The sequence below is a fragment of the Macaca nemestrina genome, chromosome 1 (genome assembly GCF_043159975.1).
Source record: "Macaca nemestrina isolate mMacNem1 chromosome 1, mMacNem.hap1, whole genome shotgun sequence".
Classification (NCBI taxonomy): Eukaryota; Metazoa; Chordata; class Mammalia; order Primates; family Cercopithecidae; genus Macaca; species Macaca nemestrina.
The window spans coordinates 84,215,464-84,242,870 of record NC_092125.1 but is presented as its reverse complement, the minus strand read 5'-3'; the positions used below and the strand labels follow the sequence as shown (position 1 = coordinate 84,242,870).

At 44.5% G+C, this 27,407-nt stretch overlaps 1 long non-coding RNA gene across 1 annotated transcript; it reads right to left on the bottom strand.

Annotated features, from left to right (window-relative positions):
- Positions 1-10,467: 10,467 nt before the first annotated feature.
- On the bottom strand, positions 10,468-27,405 carry LOC139359130 (uncharacterized). Its single transcript, XR_011614893.1, has 4 exons — positions 27,184-27,405; positions 18,494-18,533; positions 16,591-16,648; positions 10,468-10,605 (listed from the first exon to the last, which is right to left on the bottom strand). It is a non-coding gene; the product is annotated as an uncharacterized lncRNA (long non-coding RNA).
- Positions 27,406-27,407: the final 2 nt, after the last annotated feature.

Sequence of the window (27,407 nt, the reverse complement as noted above, 5' to 3'; positions counted from 1 at the left end):
GTCTCTACACAAAATACAAAAAATTAGCTGGGTGTGGTATCGTGTGCCTGTAGTCTCAGCTACTGGGAGGCTGAGGTAGGAGAATCTCTTCAGTCTGAGAGGTCAAGACTGCAGTGAGCTGTGATCATCCCATTGCACTCCAGCCTGGGTAACTAAGTGAGACCCTGTCTCAAAGAAAAAAGAAAGAAGGAAAGAAAATATGTGTTAATTATGGGGAATCTGGTCATTAAAAAAATATATGTGGAATCATAAAGTATATGATATTTATCCTTCCCTTGTTTGTTATGACAGTATGTCCCTGGAACTTAGGTGGCAGGTATCAGAGTGTTTTACGTGTAGTCCACATCCTGTATTACATGCTCATTCTCGGAGTTGGGCTTTGGCAGAGATGCTAAACACACAGATGCCAATTAGGAAACTAAAATCCAGTCATTACCCAGAGATTAAATATTTCAACACAGTGTCTCAAACTATAATTAAAGGCAGTGAGCTTTGTTACTGGGAGAACAAAAACAGAGAGAGGCAGACAACTATTTTTGGAATTGTCCTTATCTTCGACATGATCTACTCTATACATTTATCAAGTTGTTTACCATACTTACAACTTTACAAATCAGTCTAAATAGAACATCATAAAATGACATGTTTGCAGGCCAAGTGCAGTGGCTCGTGCCTGTAATCCCAGTACTTTGGGAGGCTGAGGCAGGAGGATCACTTTTTTTTTTGAGATGGAGTCTCACTCTGTTGCCCAGGCTGGAGTGCACTGGCACGATCTCAGCTCACTGCAACCTCTGCCTCCCGGGCTCAAGCAATTCTCCTGTCTCAGCCTCCCGAGTAGCTGGGACTACAGGCACCCACCACCACGCCTGGCTAATTTTTGTATTTTTAGTAGAGACGGGGTTTCACCATGTTAACCAGGCTGGTCTTGAACTTCTGACCTCAGGTGATAGGAGGACCATTTAAAGCCAGAAGTTCAAGACCAGCTTGGGCAACAAAGTGAAACCCCATCCCTATAAAACATTTGGTGACACACATCTGTAGTCCCAGCTACTTGGGGAGGCTGAGGTGGGAGGATCACTTGAGCCCAGGAGGTTGAGGCTGCAGTGAGCTAAGATTACGCCACTGCACTCCAGCCTGGGTGACAGAGTGAGACTCTATCTATAAAAATAAATAAGCAGGCCCAGGCGCAGTGGCTCACGCCTGTAATCCTAGCACTCTGGGAGGCCGAGGTGGGCAGATCACTTGAGGTTAGGAGTTTGAGACCAGCATGGCCAACATCGTGAAATCCCCCCCTCTGCTAAAAATACAAAAATTAGCCAGGCGTGGTGGTGGGCGCCAGTAACCCCAGCTACTCCAAAGGCTGAGGAGGTAGGAGACCGGGAGGCAGAGGCTGCAATGAGCCGGCTTGAACCTGGGAGGCGGAGGTTGCAATGAGCTGAGATTGCGCCACTATAGCCTGGGCAAAAGAGTGAGACTCTGTCTCGAAAAATAAATAAATAAATAAATAAATAAACAAACAAACAAATAAGTGATGCAGCTGTGAAGTGGCCTAGGGAGAAGTAGGGAGGAAGCAGGCAAAAGAAGAGATGGTAGGAACAAGAGAGAGAGAGAGACAGACCTCCTTCCCCCCCACCCCCAGAAAGGTTAAGAAAGAAAATTTAAAAAAAAAAAAAAAAAATGTCCGGCGCAGTGGCTCACACCTATAATCCCGGCACTTTGAGAGGCCGAAGTAGGCAGATCACTTAAGGTCAGGAGTTCGAAACCAGCCTGGCCAACATAGTGAAACCCTGTCTCTACTAAAAATACAAAAAGTTGGCTATGTGTGGTGGCGGGCACCTGTAATCCCCGCTACTTTGGAGACTGAGGCAGAAGAATTGCTTGAACCCAGGAGGCGGAGGTTGCAGTGATTGGAGATTGCACCACTGCACTCCAGCCTGGGCGACAGAGTGACACTCCATCTCAAAAAAATAAAAAATAAAATAAAATAAATCAATGAAAATCCATAGTCTTTGCATCAAATGTTAAGTGGTAGTACAGTTCAATTTTGCCCTAAATTTACTATTTGTATTTTGTTATATCTTCTAAATCAAAGTATAATTCCAAGAGTATAAAGTACATATACACTATGTGCATGTCTTGAGCATATACTAATAAAATTATTTACTTTATAAATATCAAAGTTTATCATTGAAGAAATGACAGGTCATATATAACAGTATCTATCTATCCAAGTCAGAAAAATTTACTTGCTGAAAGAATTAAGTTTAAAAAACCATTTCCTACTACCTAAACATTTGGTCAGCTAGCTTATGATTTCATTTGTCTGTTTTTATCCTGTTGTTTTTGCATCATGTAAGTCCATTCTTAATGGCTTTTTAAACAAACTAAATGAGTAAATAAAAGGCTTAAGAGTGCTATATAAATGTGTACATTATTATTACTTCTGACTCTGGAAATTAAGAGAGCTAAGAATATTTTAAAGGTGCTGAGAACATTTTACTATATTTTTATTTATTTATTTTAAATTTTATTTATTTATTTTTTTGAGATGGAGTCTTGCTCTGTTACCCAGGCTGGAGTGCAGTGGCACAATCTCCGCCTTCTGGGTTCACGCCATTCTCCTGCCTCAGTGTCCCAAGTAGCTGGGATTACAGGCACCCATCACCACACCCTGCTAATTTTTTTGCATTTTTAGTAGAGATGGGGTTTCATCACGTTGCACAGGCTGGTCTCAAACTCCTGACCTCAAGGCCTGCCTTGGCCTCCCAAAGTGGTAGGATTACAGGCATGAGCCGCGGTGCCCAGTCTCATTTTACTATATTTTCTATACCCATTTTGGGATAATAACAGAACAGGTATTTCCAAGGCAGTATCAGGAAACACCACACATTTCCCTAATACTTTTTGCTGAGTGCACAGAGAATGGAGCAGATAACTATTGACACATGGCAGGGAGCTGTACTTACAACCAAGATTTATCTGATTAATTACATTTTCTGACAACTAGCATAATGTCACAGTATCCAAAATGGAAACTCATGTTACAGATTATATCCAATCCATAGATAATAAAGAAGGATCCCCCTCCCCCATCCAAATACTTCTAAACTTGTTTATGTATAAAAGGATTTTTTTTTTTTTTTTTTTTTTTTGAGACAGAGTCTTGCTCTGTCACCCAGCCTGGAGTGCAATGGTGCGATCTCCACTCACTGCAACCTCCACCTCCTGGGCTCAAGTGATTCTCCTGTCTCAGCCTCCCGAATAACTGGGATTACAGGCACCCACCACCATGCCCAGCCAGGAATATTTTTTTTAAGAGACATTTTACAAAGAAAAAAAATCTCTAAAGTTTTTTCCGTCTTAGTATTCTCTAATTTTATTGTTTTAAGTGGGTATCATAGAAAACAGCCAACTATAATATAATTAAATAGACTGCACTTTAATGATCAGAGATATTTGATTATAGTTTGGGTATTAGGTGAAAATAAGTACTATTCATCCTGTTAGGTGTGAAATTGACATTATGGTCAAAGAAGAACATATGCACATTTTTAAGAGACACATACTGAAATATATATGGGTGAATTGAAATTTTTAAAAAATATTTATTTATTTATTTATTTATTAACCACAGGGTCTTGCTATGTTGACCAGCCTCCCAAAGTGCTAGGGTTACAGGCGTGAGCCACCATGTCTGGGCAATTGAAATAATTTCTAGAATTAAAAAAAAATTCAGAGAGAGAGAAAGTGATAATGTGGCAAAATCTTGATAATTGTTAAATCTGATGATGGGTACATGCAGGTTTATTGTTCTGTCTACTTTTGTGTAAGTTTAAAATATTTATATAAAAAGGGTTTGTTTATTATATTTTAATTTTTAATCTATGTATTTATTTATTTTGAGACCAGGTCATAAGACTGGCTAATTTTTGTATTTTTGGTAGAGGTGTGGTTTTGCTGTGTTACTTAGGCTGGTCTTGAACTCCTGGGTTCAAGTGATCCACCCACCTCAGCCTCCCAAAGTGGTGGGATTACAGGTGTGAACCACTACCCCTGGCCAACAAAAAAAGTTTTTTAAATAATTCAAATAATTGGTTTAACAGTTTTGTTTTTTCATATGCAAAACATAAATTGGATAGAGAGAATTCTGCTACAGTGTTTATCTGCTAAAGGGATTATTTATCTAGCTCACTAGTTCTCAAACTTGAGTGTGCTGTTTAAAATTCAGATTGCTGAGTCCAGCCCCAGAGTTTCTGATAATAAGTCTTGCAGGGGCCCAGCAATTTGCATTTCCAACAAGTTCCTAGTTGATGCTGATGCTCCAGTCCAGGGACCATGTCGTGAGAATTACTTCTCTGGGTAAACCATCTCTTCTAAGCTATCGTTCTTCATTCTTTCTGCAGCCAATTCCATTCCTTTATTATTTCATGTCAAGCATGAGCTTTAACTGTCCATATGGGCCAGTTTCTTATCTTAATTTATTCTGGAATATACTGAGAGTCAAAATCTTGAGAATTTGATAATTAAGTCTCCTCATTGTTTGGTTCTGACTTACCCAGCTTTTCAATCTTTTCTTCCTTTATTCTCCTGACTCCAGCAATATCAGGATGTTTGTACTCTAAGTGAGTCATGCATATTCCTACCTCAGTACCTTTACCCATGCCACCATCCCCTCCTGAAATGCATACGTTGTGTTCACACACACACACACACACACACAAAATGAGTAACCAAAATGTCCAGTCCAAATCTCCCGTTCTCTGTGAAGTTGATTATCAGCATCCATGGTGATCCTTCCTGCTGAAAACTTCTCATTTTACACTAGTCATACCATCATGTAATAATTTATATTTTTTTATATTCGTGCATTTTTTTTTTTTCTTTTTGAGATGGGGTTTTGCTCTGTCACCCAGGCTGGAGTACAGTGGCATAGTCTCAGCTCACTGTAGGCTCGACCTCCTGAGTTCAAGCAATCCTCTGACTTCAGTCTCCCTGGGACACAGGCATGCACCACCATGCCTGGGTAATTTTTGTATTTTTTGTAGAGACAGGGTTTTGCCATGTTGCCCAGGCTGGGTATTCATGCTCCTTATCTCCTCCATAGGCTTGTCAATTCCTTGAGGGCAGAGACCTTGCCTTATACAGAAATTCTTTGTGCAGCCCACAGACTTTGGCCCAGAGCTATGTTCTTAATAGGTACTTTCATTTTCTCTGCAAACTGGGGGAAATACGTTTTTTCTAATAATAGATGGAACCTGAAGTCTACAGATGTAGAATAAGCACCAGGGAAAGGCTCATAGAATCCTAACATCAATGCACATCCAAGCAGTGCTATAAGAATAATTAATTATTATGCGAGTCTTTGAGACCTTCAGATGAAAGGGGCTTTAAAAGAGTCCAGAATTATTATGATGATCCATGTCACCTTTTTTTTTTTTTTTTTTTTTTTTGAGACGGAGTTTCGCTCTTGTTGCCCAGGCTGGAGTGCAATCGCGCGATCTCGGCTCACCACAACCTCCGCCTCCCGGGTTCAAGCGATTCTCTTGCCTCAGCCTCCCGAGTAGCTGGGATTACAGGCATGAGCCACCATGCCCAGCTAATTTTTGTATTTTTAGTAGAGACGGGGTTTCTCCACGTTGGTCAGGCTGGTCTTGAACCCCCAACCTCAGGTGATCCACCTGCCTCAGCCTCCCAAAGTGTTGGGATTACAGGCATGAGCCACCACGCCCAGCCCATGTCACCCTTTCAAAGCCTCAAATCAAATTTCACAGCATCCCTCAGGTTTCCTCAGACTGGGAAGAGTTCAGGGTTACTCCTCCAAGGGTGGAGTAAAAAGTGACTTCTCCACACCCACCACTCAGGATTTTCAGGAAAGACAAACTTTAAAATAAGGCTGGAGATAGCAAAAGTCCCAACAAAACAAACTCTTGGCTTCCTGAGAAAAAGTGAAATCGAGTTACTATGTGTCGTCCTCCAGCAGGGAGAGTTGGACTCCAGACCAATCATCTGTGCCTGTCTTCCTATCTTGTCCCCTTGGCTAGTGGCACTCACAGGCTTTCAGATGTTGGCGTCTACCTGCAGTCATCTAGATAAGAACCTGCATGTTCAGGCCAGGCATGGTGGCTCACACCTGTAATCCCAGCACTTTGGGAAGCCGAGGCAGTTGGATCACTTGAGGCCAGGTATTCAAGGCCAGGTGTTCGAGGTCAGCCTGGCCAACATGGCAAAACCCTGTCTCCAATAAAAATACAAAAAGTAGTTTGGTGTGGTGGCAGGTGCCTGGAATCCCAGCTACTCAGGAAGCTGAGGCAGAAGAATTACTTGAACTCGAGAGGCGGAGGTTGCAGTGAGCCAAGATCATGACGCCATTACACTCCAGCCTGGGCAGCATAGCCAGACTCTGTCTCAAAAAAAAAAAAAAAAAAAATAAGAACCTGCATGTTCAAGTTGTTATTTTTGTTCTGAGTATGTAAATTTTGGCCTGAGTTCTGCTTCCATGAAGCACTATGAATGAATCTCTCTCTCTCTCTCTTTCCCTCCCTCTCACTCATGGAATAGGTCAAGTCATCTCTTGATTACCACTTGAAAATCTGTTATGACCCAAGCTCGGGAATGTTGCTTCAACATCGAGGCTTAAGTTTTCTTCAACTTCATTTTCCTTGATAGCACGTTTCCTCTCTCTGTTCTCTTTGCTTTATTCCTGCATCCTTGTTTTGGTTGACTTGGGTTGGTACCACTTTACCAATAATTCACTAAACATAAAAAATGTCTTCTCTGAGTCTGTAGCTATGACTGCCTACGTTAGTGGGAACTAAAAGAGCTTCAATACTTTTACAGGCCCAGGCAAACATGGATACAGTTATAATTAAGCAGTAAATCACAACAAGATGCTGTTAGAGCATGCCTCAGATGTGCTGGCGAAAGTTGAATATCCTCACCTGCCAGCGAGAAAGAAAAAAAAATGAAAAGCCCAGCCAAGCTTAACCAGTCAGGGCTTATACCCAGTGTGATCATAAAGCCACTCCTGGCTTATATTTCCAGGAATGAAAAATCCAATGTACAAAGAGCCAGGGTTATGTTACACACCAAATGCTAATTCCCTCTTTAGCTGATCGGGTTAAACCATTTCCTGGTTTGCAAGGGGCAACTTTGATTAGACTAATTGTGAGATTAGAAGTCCCCAGACCTTTATGACTGGCATACCAAAAAAGTACAATTTATTTAAAACAATGACCAAAAAAATCACATATAAAGACTTCATTCCAGATCCTAAATTAGAAGGTGTAGGGTTTTTTGTTTTTTTGTTTTTTGACAGAGTTTTGCTCTTGTTGCCCAGGCTGGTGTGCAATGACCCGATCCTGGCTCACTGCTGCAACCTCCACCTCCTGGGTTCTAGTGATTCTCCTGCCTCAGCCTCCCGAGTAGCTGGGATTACAGGCATGCGCCACCAGACCAGGCTAATTTTTTGTACTTTTAGTAGAGACAGGGTTTCTCCATGGTCAGGCTGGTCTTGAACTCCCAACCTCAGGTGATCCGCCCACCTCAGCCTCCCAAAGTGCTGGGATGACAGGCATGAGCCACCACACCCGGCTAGAAGGTGTAGGGTTTTAACCTGGATTTGCCATCAACTAACCAAGTACTTTGGCTTCATTGTACCTTGCTTTGGCCTCGGAGGGTCATTGTTGGTTTTGGTCCCTACACAGCTAATGTCAGTGTGGACAGCCCTTGATTCCCAACTCAGACTTGGAAAACAAGCAAACAAGTACTGGAGGAGGCACCGACTCTCAGTCTCTAACTACCATTTGAGCCCAATTCAGGATATGCTTTCATGGAAGAAGGAGGTCTCGCTTCTGGGCAAAGATATACATATATATATATTCTATAATATATATAATATATAATTTTTTAGAATGAGTCTCACTCTGTTGTCCAGACTGGAGTGCAGTGGCACAATCTTGGCTCACTGCAACCTCTGCCTCCCAGGTTCAAGCGATTCTTCTCCCTCAGCCCCTTGAGCAACTGGGATTACAGGCCCCTGCCACCATGCCCGGATAATTTTTGTGTTTTTTAGTACAGAAAGGGTTTCACAATGTTGATCAGGCTGGTCTCAAACTCCTGACCTCAGGTGATCCACCCACCTCGGCATCCCAAAGTGCTGGGATTACAGGCGTGAGCCACTAGGCCTAGCCCTAATTTTTGTATTTTTAGTAGAGCTGGAGTTTCTCCACGTTGGCCAAGCTGGTCTCGAACTCTTGAGCTCAGGTGATCCAACTGCCTCGGCCTCCTGAAATGCTGGGATTACAGGCGTGAGCCACCATGCCCAGGAAATATATCTGAATGATGTATCTTGGGCAAATATATCTGAACAACTTGATGACGTCTCCTCCCCAAGCCCCTCCCTAGCACACACAGTGACTTCTACTGAGGCTCAGCTGTTAGCAGCCCCTTAAGCTGGAAGAAGAGATGCAATGAACCAGAGGGAAAAGAGAATCTTTAGTCAGTTATAGTTGAAACAATACTATAAATCCATGTAAACCATGGGCTAAAAGGCTTTTTGGGATTTGGACTGGGACCTTCACCCAGTACCTGTAACCATATTTTTGCTGGAAAATGTTTCCTGAGGTGTACACAACTGGCTTATTGACTTTGGGGTACAAATTCCTCAGTAAATTGCTGACTGTGCCCTCATAATAGAATCTGATTCTGGAAGAGACCTTAGAGATCATATAGTTGAACTCCAGATTTTCCAATGCCGCCTTTTAGAATGTTCTAAGGTATGGGATCAAAGGATTTGTCACAACTATATTGCTCATAATCTGTAACATGTTCTCTAAGTGTGGTCCCCGACTATCTGGCAATGACAGCATCACCTGAGAGCTTGTTATAAATGCAGATTCTCAGGCCTCTCTCCAGACTTACAGAATCAAAAGCTCTGGGAATGGGGCCCACCAATCGGTTTTTTTGTTTTTTTTTTTTTTTTTTTTTTTTTTTGAGACGGAGTCTTGCTCTGTCACCCAGGCTGGAGTGCAGTGGCGGGATCTCAGCTCACTGCAAGCTCCGCCTCCCGGGTTTACGCCATTCTCCTGCCTCAGCCTCCCGAGTAGCTGGGACTACAGGCGCCCGCCACCTCGCCCGGCTATTTTTTTGTATTTTTTAGTAGAGACGGGGTTTCACCGTGTTAGCCGGGATCGTCTCTCGATCTCCTGACCTCGTGATCCGCTCATCTCGGCCTCCCAAAGTGCTGGGATTACAGGCTTGAGCCTCCGCGCCCGGCCAACCAATCGGTTTTAACAACTCCTCTGTGTGGTACTAGTTTGAGAGTCACTGGTGTACAGGAAAAACGTATTTATCGAGGGAGAAAGTTGTGGGGAGTTGCTTTATTGTCTACCTTGAGTGTGCTTAATATTAAATATGGGTGTAAGTAGCCATTTTTGTCTTATCTTTGCAACCTGATTTTTGCACGTGAAAAACAGAAATGAGGCCGGGCGCGGTGGCTCAAGCCTGTAATCCCAGCACTTTGGGAGGCCGAGACGGGCGGATCACGAGGTCAGGAGATCGAGACCATCCTGGCTAACACCGTGAAACCCCGTCTCTACTAAAAATACAAAAAACTAGCCGGGCGAGGTGGCGGGCGCCTGTAGTCCCAGCTACTCCGGAGGCTGAGGCAGGAGAATGGCGTAAACCCGGGAGGCGGAGCTTGCAGTGAGCTGAGATCCGGCCACTGCACTCCAGCCCGGGCTACAGAGCAAGACTCCGTCTCAAAAAAAAAAAAAAAAAAAAAAAAAAGAAAAACAGAAATGACCTCATTTTGCCCCCTTCATCAAAAGTGGGTTGATGATGTCATATTTGAACATTCTCTCTCTACCTGTCTTTGATCTCACGATGGAGCCAAGATTCTGCTCAGAGAAAGGTGCTCCTGCCAGTACCGGTCCTCTCAGCCCTGGAGGTCACCAGGCAAGGTGCTTCCCGTACAATTCAGAAGCAGGCTGGCAAGCTGAGGTAAGGGATTTGACGGCTTGGCCACCACCTGACAGGGAGGAAATCTGCTCGTGCACTCAGGAGTCCTGCCTGGTCCTGCTGGGGAGCTCCCCAACTCGGGAAACATCTGGTCCACATATGGTCAGAGAGCTGAGGGCCAGGGCCTCACAAAGCAAGGACAAACATCCTCAATAACCTTCCATGGGCTGTTATCAGAATTAATGGCAAGGCAGGGGCACCCACAGGGCTCCGAGCCCTTTCAGAGAAAGGCATAGTATTAAGACTTTTCACAGAAATGCGTGTTTATTACATGTGGGTGACTTTTTCCTATTTATCTCTCTACTGGACACAGGTTCAACTGGGAGTTCTTGAGGAAAGGGCCGTCGCCTCACTTAATATTATATTGCTACGATTCAACCATATTGTTATCTATAGCTATAGTTCATTTGTTTTTTGTTTGTTTATTTTTTTCAGAGCCCACTGAAAGAATAGTTCATTTGTTTTAATTGCTGAATCACATTCCATTGTAGGAATAAAACACAACTTACTTATCTTCTCTCCTCTTGATGGGCATTTGGATTGTTTTGGGGTTTTTGTTATTGTAAACAGGAGACAAGATGTTCCTGTCTGGAAAAAGATCAGTAAGGAGCAACTTAACCTTTTGATAACAAAACCCATTATGAAATATAATAATTAAAGCAATGCAGTACTGGCCTGGGAAGAGACAAACTGACCAATGGAATAGAATGGAATGGTGTGGAACTTTGGCATATGCCAGAGGTGGCATATAAAACCAGTGGGAGGGCCAGGTGTTGTGGCTCATGCCTGTAATCCCAGCACTTTGGGAGCTAAGGCAGGAGAATCACTTGAACCTGGGAGGCAGAGGTTGCAGTGAGACAAAATTGCGCCATTACACTCCAGCCTGGGCAACAAGAGCGAAACTCCATCCCAGAAAAAAAAAAAAAAAAGAAAGAAAAAAGAAAAGAAAAGAAAGAACATATAGGTAAATCTTTCAGACCTTGAAGTTGGAAAAGGCTTCTTAAATAATACCTAAACAGTATTTAACTGAAAAGGAAAGACTGATACATTTGACTATATTAAAAGTAAGAATATTTTTCACACGTAGATTTTTCTGCAAAAAAAATTCCAAGAATAACGATTATTCTGCTACTCTTAACCACTCCGCAGTAATAAACTTTTTATAACTTGAGATTAGATTTGAATATAAATACAATTGCAGGCTGGGCATGGTGGCACATGTCTGTAATCCCAGAACTTTGGGAGGCCAAGTCAGGAGAGTCACTTGAACCTGGATGGCAGAGGCTGCAGTGAGGCAAGATTGTGCCACTGTACTCCGGCCTGGGTGACAGAGCAAGACACCATCTCAAAAAATAATAATAATAAATAAATACAATTGCAGCTGACTCCATAGTCTTCTTCTTTTTTTTTTTTTTTTTGAGACAGGGTCTCATTCTGTTGCCCATGCTGGAGCACAATGGCATGATCTTGGCTCACTGCAACCTCGATCGCCTGATCTCCCAGGCTCAGGTGATCCTCCCACCTCAGCCTCCTGAGTAGCTGGGACTACAGGTATGCACCATCACACTCAGCTAATTTTTTTCTTTTTTTTCTTTCTTCCTTTTTTTTTTTGAGACAGAGTCTTGCCCTGTCGCCCAGGCTGAAATGCAATGGCATGATATTGGCTCACTGCAACCTCTGCCTCCTGGGTTCAAGCGATTCTCCTGCCTCAGCCTTCCCAGTGGCTGGGATTACAGGCACACGCAACCATGCCTGGCTAATTTTTTGTATTTTTAGTAGAGACGGAGTTTCACCATGTGGGCCAGGCTGGTCTCAAACTCCTGTCCTCGTGATCTGCCCGCCTCAGCCTCCCAAAATGCTGGGATTACAGGCATGAGCCACCATGCCCGGCCTCGGCTAATTTTTGTATTTTTTGCAGAGATGGGGTTTCGCCATGTTGTCCGGGTTACATAGTCTTAAAGAGAATCATTCTTTCCCCCAGACTGCAGTAACATTGGTGCCAAATCACCCTCTTCTCTTGACCTGGTTCATCTTAACCAAGTGTTCCCTTCTTGCTTCCTGCTTCCTCTTTCACCCCACTTAGAATAGAAACATCAGACCTTTACTGGCTGGAAACCATAATGGGAGAAAAAAGTCAAAATATGCTGAAATAAAACATAAGTGGGACATTATCCTCACCCAAAGATAAAAATTTGAAGTTACCAACAATAAAGAAGCTAATGGAAATTAATTAATATTCCTTCCTCAAATATTTATTTGAGCATCAACTCTCTCTTAGACACTGTGCTAGCAGCTAGAAATAGAAACATAAGATGAAGCCGGGCACGGTGGCTTAGCCACCGTGATTACTCACAGCACTTTGGGAGGCTGAGGTGGGTGGATCACTGAGGTCAGGAGTTCAAGACCAGCCTGGCCAACATGGTGAAACCCCATCTCTACTAAAAATACAAAAATTAGCCAGACGTGGTGGCGCATGCCTCTAATCCCAGCTACTGGGAAGGCTGAAGCAGGAGAATCACTTGAACCTAGGAGGCAGAGGGTGCAGTGAACTGACACCATGCCATTGTACTCCAACCTGGGAGACAAGAGCAAAACTCTGTCTCAGAAAAAGAAAAGAAAAGAAAAAAAAAAGGAAACATAAGATGCAGTCTCTGTCCTAAAAGAAGACAAGGAGATGCTAGGGCCAGTGTGCTTGGCACTGTGTTAGAGTTCTATAACGTCCCAGCAGAGCACACAGGAAGGGATGGGCAGTAATAGCAGGGAGAGTGGGGAAAGCTGGGGAAAGGCAGGGATAGGAGAAGCTTGAAAGGTCCAATTTGAGCAAGGATATGAAGGTGTGAATAAGCAGCTGAACACAGAGAAGCACAGGTAGTCAGCGTGGCTGAAGCATAGGGTCCCAGCAGGGAGACTGCGTGAGAACCAAGACACAGCATGAGGCAGAGGCCGGTTTGGGTGTCTGAACTTTCTTCAGAAGCTAAAGGGTGCCACTGAAGAGTTTCAAACACAGGAGTGGCATTATTATTATTATTACTACTATTGAGACAGTTTCGCTCTTGTTGCCCAGGCTGGGGTGCAGTGGCACAATTTCGGCTTACTGCAACCTCCACTGCCCGGGTTCAAACGATCCTCCTGCCTCAGCCTCCCAAGTAGCTGGGATTACCAGCATGTGCCACCACACCCAGCTAATTTTGTACTTTTAGTAGTGACAGGCTTTCACCATATTGGCCAGGCTGGTCTCGAACTCCTGACCTCAGGTGATCCACCTACCTCAGCTTCCCAAAGTGTTGGGGTTACAGATGTGAGCCACCGTGCCCATCCAGGAGTGGCATAATTATATTTGGTTTTAGGGAGATCAGTATGGCTGCAGTGTGCAGTGTGGCGGAAGGGTTTGAGGATGGTGGTAGGAAGTTCACCCAGACCAGAGCCCATGGTGGCTGAAACACAGAGTTAGCTTCAGGAGAGGAAGGGCAGAGAGAGAGAAGTGAAGGAATTGGATGTTGACTAGATTTGGGAGATAACAAAGCATGGGATCTAGGATGACTCCGTTTTAGACACCCAGGTGGATAGATGGTGGCACCACTCACTGAATTAGGGAATACAAAAGCTAAAGCAAGTTTATGGGGAAGATAATTAATCTTGAGATACATATGGGACATCCAGATGGCAGAGCCAGAGAGCTGAGAAAGAGGCCCACCATAGCATGCTGCAGAGTCATGGCAAGGAAAGGGGCAGGGCAAGCCTAGAGAAACCTCCTCAGAACCTGGCTGGGAGGGGGGGATTGACAGTCCGAAGAGACAAAGGGCACAGAGGGTGTTTTTTTGGGGTGGAGTAGGACAGGGTCTTGCTGTGTCACCAGGGTTGGACTATAGTGGTGTGATCATAGCTCACTGTAGCCTCAAACTCTGGGGCTCAAGGAATCCTCCCACCTTAGTCTCCCAAGTAGCTGGGACCACAGATGCATGGCACAACGCCTGGCTAATTTTGTAATTTTTTGTAGACATGGGGTCTTGCTGTGTGACCAGGCTGATCTAGAACTCCTGGCCTCAAGTGATCTTCCAGCCTCAGCCTCCCAAAGTGGTGGGATTATAGGCATGAGCTACCATGCCCAGCCAAGGCTGGTTTTTAAGTTTAAGACGTGTGAAACATAAATATGTATGCAGATTGTGAAAAAGAAGTCAGTAGAACTGGAATATTTGATGGAGAAATCCCATCTTTATGTCTTACATCTTGTGGATATTGAACTTTCAAAGAAAAGGTAAAGGTATTTGTAGGAAGTCATTCTTACTCTAAAATAAATCCTAGACAGTGTCAAAATTATAGCATAGTCCCTCTTGCCTCATCAATAGCAAACAATACTTTTGATGCATAAACAAGGTATATATCCAAAATTGCAAGAATCACACAAAGGAATGTAACTCAGAATGGCAGGCGCAGGCCTAATGTCTTCATCTGCATCTGTGTTCCACTAATATCATAACAGCATCCAGCCCTTCTCATTGGGCTTTTCTATTTAGGCGGGATCTGTGATACAATCACACAGGCATTTTTCCAGATTTATGCAGATAATACAGAATATCATTATAAATTCATGACATAGGCATTGACTGGCTGCACATGGAACCCAGATATAGAAAGGGAAAGGCAAAGAAAAGGAACCTGGCAAGGAGTACATTGAAGATGAAGACACACTGGAAACGTTCCCACCCAAGCCTTCCCACTCGGCACTCAGTAGTGAGTGATCATGAAGGTTTCTGGCAGGAAGAGGACACTCAAGGAGATTGACCAAATGTCTCTTTTTTCCTCCTCCCTGATCTTCTACCTTCTGGACTGTGCTTTGTCTTTGAGGACACCAGATACCCATGAGTAAAGAGGAAGCCATTTAGTCATTCTGCTTCCTCAGGGTTTGCTGCCATTGTCTGCAGGCCTTCATCTCCTCTGGACCTTGGCAGTAGCCCGACTGGTCTTCATGCTGTGGAATCACTCAGACCCAAGTTGAAATCTTGGCTTTGATACCTTATTGCTGTGTGACCTAGGTTAAGTCTCTTCATCTGTCTGAGTCTGTTTCCACATTTGTAAAATAGAGATGGCTACTCAATAAATGGTGACTAGTATTGCTGTTATTTATGCCTTCAATCTCTCTCCAGGGTTCTTTTTCTTTTTTTTTTCCGTTTCTCTCTTTTTTTTTTTTTTTTTTTTTTGAGACAGAGTTTCACTCTTGTCACCTAGGCTGGAGTGCAATGGTGTAATCTTGGCTCCCTGCAACCTCCACCTCCCAGGTTCAAGTGATTCTCCTGCCTCAGCCTCCCAAGCAGCTGGGATTACAGGCACGTGCCACCATGCCTGGCTAATTTTTGTATTTTTGTAGAGACAGGATTTCACCATGCTGGCCAGGCTGGTCTTGAACTCCTGACCTCAAGTAATCTACCAACCTTTGCCTCCCAAGTGCTAGGATTACAGATGTGAGCCAAGTAATCTGCCTGCCTCTGCCTCCCAAAGTGCTAGGATTACAGACGTGAGCCACCATGCCTGGGCCCCAGGGTTATTTTTCTAAAGCACAGATCTGACCATGTCTCCTTTCTATTCAAAACCTGCTGTGGTTTCTCCTTCCTAACGAGTGAGGTCCAGATGTCTCAGCCAGGCATTAAATGACCAGTCTGCCTCTTCAGCCATTATCTTCCATGCTTTCACCCTTTCCCCTGCCGTGTATGCTCTTGCAGTAATGTCAGACTTCTTTCCACTCCTTGAACGAACCCTGTGCTCCTCCTCGGTGCCTTTCTATTAAGTGCATCTGTGTGTCTGTCATCAACGCTTTTATTTTTTAACCTGATCAGCCTATCCAATGCATACCCATTCAAAACCCCAATTCTTTGTCTCTCTCTCTCCCCTAAGTGCCTTTGGGATGTGGTTTGTGTGTGCCTGTGCGTCTGTTATAGCGTTTACTGGTCTGAGACATTTCAAGAATGATTTTTTATTTATGATGGTTTTAGAACATCTGGAGAGTAGGCCCTTACCTTTTTTTTTTTTTTTTTTTTTTGAGACGGAGTCTTGCTCTGTCACCCAGGCTGGAGTGCAGTGGCCGGATCTCAGCTCACTGCAAGCTCCGCCTCCCGGGTTCGGGCCATTCTCCTGTCTCAGCCTCCTGAGTAGCTGGGACTACAGGCGCCCGCCACCTCGCCCGGCTAGTTTTTTGTATTTTTTAGTAGAGACGGGGTTTCACCGTGTTAGCCAGGATGGTCTCGATCTCCTGACCTAGTGATCCGCCCGTCTCGGCCTCCCAAAGTGCTGGGATTACAGGCTTGAGCCACCGCGCCCGGCCGGCCCTTACCTTTTTTATCCTGGTATCTCTCTGTCAAGTTCCCTCCCTCTCATCCCTCTTTTCCTGCACTTAGGAGGTAAGAAATAAATGGTTGTTAAATTGAATTGAACAAGCCACTCATACTGCAGGTCTCTAAATCTTTAGAGTGAGCTGTGATGATACAGAGCTTCATCTTTACACAGTGAATTCCTTTGTGGTTATTGGCTCTGCACGTGAGCATAAAGAGGACACATAGTGTAGCTGTGTTCAGTAATTACCTTATCCTCCAGGTGGAAGAAGGAGGGGAGACTTAGCTCATCACATCAGTCTTAACAACTAGAAAAAAAGATACAGTAAAGTGGATTTTGATGGTGTGTGGAGAAAAAAGAGTATGGGTGTTTATGAATTAAAATGAACTGAGCTCTGGACGGGCATGGTGGCTCACGCCTGTTATCCCAGCAGTTTGGGATGCCGAGGTGGGCGGATCACCTGAGGTCAGGAGTTCAAGACCAACCTGACCAACAGCAGGTGCCTGTAATCCCAGCTACTTGGGAGGTTGAGGTAGAAGAGTCACTTGAACCTGGGAGGCACAGGTTACTGTGAGCTGAGATCTTGCCATTATGCTCTAGCCTGGTGACAGAGTGAGGCTCCGTCTCAAAAAAAAAAGAAAAGAAAAGAACTGAGCTCTATAATATACTAAGGAATTGAAGGCAGTGCCTCTGTAATCTGCATCTCTGGTTTTTTGTTTAGAAACTCTGTAGTTAACCTATAGTTCCTTACTTCAATCTCAGACTTTTTTGAATACCAATCTTAGGGCATACTGTTAGGTGTGACTTGAAAAGAAGTTCCATAGTCAAATAAGTTTGCAAAATACTGGATTAAACAAAGAAAACAAAACTTCTCAGGGCTTTTATTATGTTAATTCATGAATCTCTGAAAGAGGGCATATGGTATGGGAGTTGTTACAGAATTAATGTTTGTGTCTCTGCCAAATTCAATTTTTTTTTTTTAAAGAGATGGGGTCTCACTCTATTGTCCAGGCTGGAGTGCACTGGCACCATCATAACTCACTGCAACCTCAAACTCCTGGCCTCAAGCAATCCTCCTGCCTTAGCCTCCTGGGATAACAGGCTCAAGCCACCATGCTTGGCTCAAATTCACATATTGAAGCCCCAACCCCCAGTGTGATGGTATTAGGAGAGGCAGCCTTTGGGAGGTAATTAGGGTTACAGAAATTAGGATGAAGCTCTCATGATGGGATTAGTGCCCTTATCAGAAGAGGTAGAGACTGCATCTCGCGCACTCTCGCTCTCTCTCTCTCCCCCATCTGGACATGCCAGCGAAAAGGCATCCGTCTATAAGCCAGGAAGAGGGCCCTCACCAAGAACTGAATCTGCCAGCACCTAGATCATAGGACTTTCCAGTCTCTAGAACTATGAGAAATAAATATCTGTTGTGTAAGTTACCTGGTATGTTTTTCTTTCTTTCTTTTTTTTTTTTTTTTTTTGAGACGGAGTCTCGCTCTGTCGCCCAGGCTGGAGTGCAGTGACACGATCTCAGCTCATGGCAACCTCCGCTTCCTGGGTTCCAGTGATTCACCTGCCTCAGCCTCCCAAGTAGCTGGGATTACAGGCAGGCGCCACCATACCCTGCTAATTTTTGTATTTTTAGTAGAGACAGGGTTTTGCCATGTTGGCCAGGATAGTCTTGAACTCCCAACCTCAAGTGATCCTCCCACCTTGGCCTCCCAAATTTCTGGGATTACAGGCGTGAGCCACTGCACCTGGCCTGGTATGGTATTTTGTTATAGCAACCCAAGTCAGACTAACACAGGAATGTTCTCAAATGTATTTGAAAATGGAATTCTTTTCTAACAGTGCATTGTGGTCTAGTGTTTTCTGGAGTGCAGTTTGGGAGATACTGCTCTGATTTAACCTTCATAGAATCTGGAGCCTGTATATATATTTGTTTCATCTCCTAAAAGCAGCATATCATGCGCATTATTCCTTTCCTTTTATCAATGTCCAGAGGACTTCGACAGTGACTATGCATTTCATGTTCTTTATGAATCCTTTACATAGTCCAGATACATGGATTCTAGAATTCTCATAAATATTCAAAGGAAAACCCTCTACTAATTTATGGAAGATGAGAGAATTTTTGTATCATTCCTATCCTTACCTTCTTATCCAGAATGATGTAGGTTGTCTGTATTCAAAGGCTACAGGTAATTAAAAAGAAAAGTGATGTATTTTAATTAAATGTCACGTTATACTAACAAGGAGGAAATTGTTTATTTGTACGTAAAGCAGCTTGTCTTACCCCCTATCTGAAATACATTAGAATATAAAAATTATCAGCCGGGCGCAGTGGCTCACGCCTGTAATTCCAGCACTTTGGGAGGCTGAAGTGGGTGGATCACTTAGGTCAGGAGTTTGAGACCAGCCTGGCCAACATGGTGAAACCCTGTCGCTACTGAAAATACAAAAAATTAGCAGGGCGTGGTGGTACGCACCTGTAATCCCAGCTACTCAGGAGGCTGAGGCAGGAGAATCACATAAACCCACGAGGCAGAGGTTGCAGTGAGCTGAGATCGAGCCATTGCACTCCAGCCTGGATGATAGAATGAGACTTCGTCTTAAATAAATAAATAAAATAAAAATTAAAAATATTTGGAGGAGTGCCTAAACAGCTAAGACCTTCACTGTCTGGAACTTTTAGAAAGCTATCCAGAATAGCAAATGGATAGCTGAAGTTCCCTGATTGTTAGGGTTTAACCCATAAATCCACGAATATTCAAAATTCTTCCCTTTTTGGTGAACCTCTCCTTTTTTTTTTTTCTTTTTTTGAGACAAAGTCTCGCTCTTGTCCCCCAGGCTAGAGTGCGATGGCGCGATCTCGGCTCACTGCAACCTCTGCCTCCTGGGTTCAAGCGATTCTCCTGCCTCGACCCCCCGAGTAGCTGGGATTACAGGTGCCTGCCACCATGCCTGGCTAATTTTTGTATTTTTAGTTGAGACGGGGTTTCACCATGTTGGCCAGGCTGGTCTCGAACTCCTGACCTCGGGTGATCCACCTGCCTCGGCCTCCCAAAGTGCTGGGATTACAGGCATGAGCCACCACGCTTGGCCAACTTTTTCTAAAATGTGTTTCGTGCTGCCTTGTCATCATAACTAGAAAACACTGAACATAACTGAGCCTTTCTATTAGACTCGGGATATGGGAATCCCTTTAGGGCCTATTGTGGTGCGTCGCATTGTTTGACCCAATACAATCTTTTCCCCAATGGTGGTGATTTGGAGTTCCTTCTCTGCGTTGATTTTGTTTTCCTTTCTTCCTTTCCTTCCTTTCCTTCCTTCCTTTCTTTCCTTCCTTCCTTCCTTCCTTCCTTCCTTCCTTCCTTCCTTCCTTCCTTCCTTCCTCCCTTCCTCCCTTCCTCTCTCTCTTTCTTTCTTTTTCCTTTTCCTTTCTTTTCTTCTTCTTATTTTCTTTTTTTTTTTTTTTGAGACAGGGCCTCACTCTGTCACCCAGGCTGGAGTGCAGTGGCATGATCATGGCTTACTGCAGCCTTGACCTCCCAGGCTCAAGCCATCCTCCCACCTCAACCTCTGGAGTAGCTGGGACTACGGGCATGCACCACCACACCCAGCTAGTTTTTTGTATTTTTAATAGAGACAGAGTTTCGCCATGTTGGTCGGGCTGGTCTCGAACTCCTGGTCTGGGATTACAGGCGTGGGCCACCACACGGGCCTGATTTTTGTCTTTAAATACAGGCGGTGGCTCACGCCTGTAATCCCAACACTGTGAGAGGCTGAGGCAGGCGGGTCACTTGAGGTCAGGAGTTCAAGACCAGTCTGGCCAACATGGTGAAACCCCATCTCTACTAAAAATACAAAAGTTAACTGGGTCCAGTGGCGGGTGCCTGTAATCCCAGCTACTCAGGAGGCTGAGGCAGGAGAATCACTTGAACCTGGGAGGTGGAAGTTGCAATGAGCCAAGATTGTGTCACTGCACTCCAGCCTGGGCGACAGAGAGACTCTGTCTCCAAAAAAAAAATAAATAAATAAAATAAAATAAAATAAAATAAATCACTCTGGTAGGCAGCTCTTATTTCTCATTCTTGTCCCCAGGCCAGCCTCTTGCAGCCCCCATTTTGTTCTCTTCTGTTCCTATCCCCTTACTAATTTTCTGCAGACGGTCAAGCAGACCACCATAGAATATACTTTTAATTCTTTCATTTTATTTTATTTTATTTTATTTTATTTTATTTTATTTGAGACAGGGTCTTGCTCTGTCACCAAGGTTGGAGTGCAGTGATGCAATCTTGTCTCACTGAAACCTCAACCTCTCAAGCTCAAGTGATCTTCCCACCTCAGCCTCCTGAGTACCTGGGACAATAGGTGTGTGCCACCTTGCCCAGATAATTTTTGTATTTTTTGTAGAGACAAGGCTTTGCCATGTTGTCCAGGCTGGTCCTGAACTCCTGGACTCAAGTGATTATCCCACCTCAGCCTCCCAAAGTGTTGGGATTACAGGTGTCAGTCACCATGCATGGCCTAGAATATTTTTTAAAACAAGAAGGGCCTAGAATTCTACAAGAAAATATACAGACACTAACTGTTCAGAGGCCATTGCACTTATTTCTATTTTTACTTTTTAAAAATGTTTTTCAGGGTGCTACAGTGGCTCCTGCCTATAATCCCAACACTTTGGGAGGCTGAGGTGGGAAGATCACTTGAAGCCAGAAGTTCAAGACCAGCTTCTATAAAAAACCTCTATAAAAATGTTTTTAAAATTTACAAAGCAAGACCTTGTCTCTACAAAAAAAATTAAAAATAAAAAAGGTAGCTGGATGTGGTGGTGTACACCTGTGGTCCCAGCTACTTGGGAGACTAAGGCAGGAGGATTGCTTGAGGCTAGGAGTTTGAGGCTGAGTGAACCTTTGAGTGGGCCACTGCCCACTCCAGCCTGGGTGGCATAGTGAGACCCTCTTTTCCTTTTCCTTTTTTCCTTCCTTCCTTCCTTCCTTCCTTCCTTCCTTCCTTCCTTCCTTCCTTCCTTCCTTCCTTCCTTCCTTCCCTCCGTCTTTCTTTCCCTCTTTCCCCCCTCCCCTCCCCTTCCCTCCCCTCCCCTCCCCTCTCCTCTCCTCTCCTTTCCTTTCGTTCTTTGACAGAGTCTGCCTCCATCACCCACACTGGAATGCGGTAGTGTGATCGCAGCTTACTGCAACCTCAGCCTTAGACTCTCCTGCCTCAGGTTCCCAAGTAACTGGGACTACAGATGTGCACCACCATGCCCGGCTACTTTTTGTATTTTTATTAGAGATGGGGCTTAGCTATGTTGTCCAGGCTGGTTGTGAACTCCTGACCTCAAGTGATCCGCCTGCCTCGGCCTCCCAAAGTGCTGGGATTACAGGCGTGAGCCACGGTGCCCGGCCAGCCCCTGACTTTTTAATTGATAGAGCACAACACCTTCTATCTTAGAAATCTCAAAGAAGGCTGAGCACGGTGGCTCACGCCTGTAATCCCAGCACTTTGGGAGGCCGAGGCAGGTGGATTGTCTGAGGTCGGGAGTTCGAGACCAGCCTGGCCAACATGGTAAACCCCATCTTTACTGAAAATACAAAAATTAGCCAGGTGTGGTGGCACACGTCTGTAATCCCAGCTATTTGGGAGACTAAGGCAGGAGAATCACTTGACCTCGGAAAGGTGAGCTTGTGGTAAGTCGTGATAGCACCACTGCACTCCAGCCTGGGTAACAGAGCTAGACTCTATCTCAAAAAGAAAAGAAAAGAAAAGAAATCTCAAAGGATTCACAATTTGGAAGTCTGGCCACATCCTGTGGTAGATAGGTAAATTCTACCAATAGTCATAGTTATAACTCTTCTTCAACCATTCAGAAACAAATGTGTAAAATAGTCAGATGAGCTTCCTGAGTTCACACAGCAAAACATCTGGGGAATAAGAGGCATTTGATTTTTAGTCAGTCCCTCTCTATTTTCAAAATAACATTTCCTCTTTGGTTGCACAGCTAAATTTAAATAAAATAATGAAAGGTATTTATTTATTTGAGACACAGTCTCGTTCTGTTGCCCAGGCTGGAGTGCAGTGGTGCAATCTCGGCTCACTGCAACCTCTGCCTCCCGGGTTCAAGTGATTCTTGTGCCTCAACCTCCTGAGTAGCTGGGACTACAGGCATGCACCTCCATGCCTGGCTAATTTTTGTACTTTTAGTAGAGGGGGTTTCGCCATGTTGGCCAGGCTCGAACTCTTGACCTCAAGTGATCTGCCCACCTCAGCCTCCCAAAGTGCTGGGATTACAGACGTGAGCCACCGTGCCCAGCCAAAAGTTATTTATTTATCAAATATACTCAGTTAGTGGATATGATGATTAATTTTACGTCAACTTGCTTGGGCCATCAGGTGCCCAGATGTTTGGTCTAACATGATTCTGGGTGTTCCTGTGGGGTGTTTTTGGATGAGGTTAACATTTGAATCAGTAGACTGAGTAAGGCAGGTTGCTTCCCCTAATGTAGGTGGACCTCATCCAATCAGTTGAAGGCCTGAATAGAACAAAATGGTTGACACTTCCCCAGTAAAGAACTCCTCCTACCTGACTCCTTTTGAACTGAGACATCAGCTTTTTCCTGCCTTTGGACTTGAGGACTTGAACTAAAACATAGACTCTTTCTTAGTTTTCCAGTCTGCTGGCCTTCTTGTGGGAACTACACCATTAGCTCTCCTGGGTCTCCAACTTGCCAACTCACCCCGCAGATCTCGGGACTTGTCAGCCTCCATAATCATGTGAGCCAATTCCTTATTATCTATCTATGTATTTATTGATCTATCTGTCTATTCATCCATCCATTCATCCTATTGGTTCTGTTTCTCTGGAAAACCCTAATAGACTGACATTACACTAATGTCAACTAATTAAACTACCCCCAAAGGCTTCTCCAGCAAGAAAATCCCCTTTTGAAATGCTTGGCTGTACAGAATTCAAACAGGATCATGGATTTTATTGACCAGAGAGAAATCAAGTTCAATGTTGAAAAAAATTCTAGTACTGAAATACTAAATTTCTGGAAGATAGGCACTACGCTAGTTTTGCTTTATAGTTTTAGTACAGTGAATAATATAGAAATTATTTTTTTAATGAAACAACATTGTTTGATGGTGATGATAAGAGTAATGATAACCAGTAGGACTTCATAAGCTAGTGTTGTCATGATGATGCAAGCAAGGTAATATCTAGAGCAACTGGGAGTGATAGAATTTATTGGTGGAAGTCCACTCTGAAGGACGGTCCTTTTGTCTTGCTGATACTACAAAGAGGTGGGCTTCTATACTCAGCACTGACTGTGAGGCCAGCTTTTTCTCTCTGCTCTGCACCTCTACCCTAGTGTTCTTTTCTGCCCTCTCACGCTCCTTTCCAGTGTCAGTGCTGAACACAACCCTTCTCTGCCTCTCAACTCCACCTCACCATTGTCCTGTTTTCTTCCAGCCAATAAGGAAGGAGGGCGGAGCTGTGCCTTCCCTGGCAGCCAGCATCTTGGGGCTTGCTTCAGGCTCCACCTCCCACACTATCCACCACCTGCTGTGGACTACACAGCTCTCATCCAGATGCTGTTTTTCAATCCTAGGAGCTGACCTCATTGTCCCTGGGGCTGGAGCCATCTATAAGACGACACTTGCCAATTTGGGAGTTTATGGCAGTTTTGTGTTTCTGGCACAGGAGTCAGCCTGTCCCATTATCTTTTGTCATAAATAAGGTATTAGCAACCACCTTTCCTCTGCACACAAACATGGCTTGTGTGCAGTCACATGGAAGTGTGACTTGTATGTTACACATGGATATAGATTCACTAGTTTAGGGGTGTGTCTGCTGTTTATGGAAATTGCCAGCATACAGTTCTGCTTCCTGTTCTTGCAGACCAGCATGACATTTGGCTCAACTGAGCCCCTGTCATGGGTTGCCACACAAACATTGTCTGTCTGATGCCGTCATTTCCTGGCAGTGAACAATTATTCCACATTGCCTCAAGATGCCCTCACAGTGTCCCTCTCACAGCAGCAGAACCAGTCCTCAAAAGGCAAATGTGTGGCCAGAGCATTCTTCTGGAGAACATAGGCAGGAACAAAGCCAGTGTGGTTTACTGGAAAGCACACCAAATATAGTCCTAGGAGCATGGCCACACTATGTAGACAATAGAGGAACTGGCCCCTCCGCCACTCACCATTTAGTTGTTACAACCATACACGTGCCTTCCTGTGCCTTCCCTACCTGACATCACAAGGTGGGAAAGGTAGCAGCAGTTGGCTCTTTTCCATAATCACTGACCAGCCCCGCCACATAGCACTGTCAACTGGACGCTACCACACACCCTTAGCAACCCAGCTAATAGCTGTCTTTCCAGATTTTGTTTTTTCACTGATGTGCACTGTGTTCTTGGCCACAGCCCTAACTTTACATGCTTCAATTTCCCCATTCTTTAAAGGAATTTAATAGCAATCCAAGTTAAATTCTGCATCCTTAGAACAGATTGTGCCACATTAGTGCAAAATATACTTCATCATATGTACATTGAGGATAATTAACTTACTACCTTAGTAATCCATCAAGTATCCAACTAATATTTACTTAATGTCTACTCTGTACATGTCATGGTACTACAGGCCCATTTTGAAGTTTTAAGAACAAATTATATATTGCTTGGAAATTTGTGTCTTTAAAAGGCTAATATCAATAGTTATTTCATATTTTAAATGACAAATACCTATTCAATACTTGGGACTCTTTAACATACATTTAAATGCAACAGAGGGATAAAAAGTGAAAAATTCCATTCAGACATCAGGTTTTATGAGGACTATATATAATGTTAGTAATAAATGATGTGGAGTTTCCTTACTGGAAAGTACTACTTATGCCAGGCGCAGCAGGCCACGCCTGTAATCCCAGCACTTTGGGAGGGTGAGGCGGGAGGATCTCTTGAGCCCAAGAGTTCGAGACCAGCCTGGGCAACTTAGTGAAAAACCCATCTCTACAAAAAATTTAAAAATTAGTCAGGTGTGGTGGCATGCACCTGTAGTTCCAACTACTCTGGAGGCTGTGGCGGATCACTTGAGCCCAGGAGTTCAAGGCTGTGTGTGCTATGATTGCGCCACTATACTCCAGCCCAGGTGGCAGAGCAAGGGTCTCAAAAGAGAAAGAAAGAGAAAAAAGACTAATCATAATCATTCCTTACAAGATACAAAGCATTATCCTGATACAGAAATGTTATGGAAACCCAAACTGATCTTTACACAGTTACTTGTAGGATCTCAGACCTTTGAAATAGTCATTTAAAAAATTATTTATTTGAAATAGTCATTTTTGATCCCCAGAAGGAAGAAATCACAAACAAAAAAAAAGAAGCAGCTTAAGGCTCAGATCTGTAGATTGCTTTTTCAGGAACCCGGAGGACAGACAGCTGGGGAGGAAACTGCAGAGGAACTTGAGGTTTCTGGAGTGTGGATGGCTTACAAGTACCTGGCAACACCTTCACGCCCCAGGGTTGCCATGGCACCACCTTTCCAAAATACTGCTTCCTAGGTACAATATATATTTTTTTGTGTGTGTGAAACAAGTCTTGCTCTGTCGCCCAGGCTGGAGTGCAGTGGCGCGATCTCAGCTCACTGCAACCTCTGCCTCCCGGGTTCAAGCGATTCCCCTGCCTCAGCCTCCTGAACAGCTGGGATTACAGGCACGCGCCACCACACCCGGTTAATTATTGTATTTTTAGTAGAGATGGGGTGTCAACATATTGGTCAGGCTGGTCTCGAACTCCTGACCAAGAGATCTGCCCGCCTCAGGCTCCCAAAGTGCTGGATTACAGGCATGAGCCACCACGCCTGGCCGGTACAATCTATCTTTATTTTTATTTTTTTTGTAATTTTTCTTTATCTACTGGCATCCCCATGGAGGCCCTTTCTCTCCCCAACTTTCCCTCGTGTGTGAAATAAAGACCACTGAATCTATTAACTTCCCAGGCCTTGAAATTCCATTTTCGCACATACTGCCACCTCTAAACGATTTCTGAATTTTTTCTTGTTACCCACTCAGCTAGGAGTTTCATTTGCCAAGCATTTTAACAGCAGAGAAGGCAATTCTGTGGGCCGATGCATTTGCGTTTAGGAGGCACAGATATCTCCTAATAACCTTCCTATCTTCACACTGGTGGCTTTTGAATTGTTCAGGGTTTTAGAAATACCATAATCTCAGCCTATTAAATATTAAGGGACTCCTTCAGATTCCCTGAGCCTTAAAGTTACGTTATGCAAATCTGTCCGAGTGTGTTTCCATGGTGCAGAATAAAAGTTATGGTAGGGTTTTTTGAAGCAGCATGACTATAAACGTCACTCCTGTCACTGCCTTTCACAAGAGCCCACTTGCTGTGAAATATTTTGAAAACAGAGCTTAAGTGGAGATAACGCAGAGCACAAACAGGCGGAAATAAGAATAAACCGTGCGTGGCAGGCAGAAACCCGGAGGTTGGCTGTTTCTGGAGGGGAAGAGAACGCTCTGTAAACCTGGAGGAGAAACCACGCGGGCCACTGTTTGGGGGCCTCCTGGGGGTCGTTTCCCTGGTCCCCTCGGGTTGGGGGGCTCCTCCAGGCCAAGGAAGCGGCCCCCTAAAACCGCTTCCGGGACTGCAGCTTCTCTCCCCACACTCCCAAGGAGCAGAGCTTTCTTGGGCCACAATTCTCCGCGACCCAAAAATAACTACACAGATGTGAGGAAAAGGGCCAAAGCCTACGGCACAGGGCGGTGCTTAGTTAACAGCCTTATCGCTTATGGCCAGGAAGCTCGAAACCTAACCCAGCACGAACCTTTTATAGCCGGTCCCTCGAGCCCCGCCCTAGCAACTTCTCCTGGCAACGCCTCGCCCAGTGCTCTGCTGCCTTATCGGCCTCCGCCAGGCCTTTCCTGTTCCCCTCCCCCAGCCCGCGCCGCCCGGCCGCCCGGCTCACTTGACCAGCCCCAGGGGAGGGGAGGAGCGAATGGAAGCGTGAGGGGCGGGGCGCTGGGAGACGCTCGCGTCATCAAGATGCGC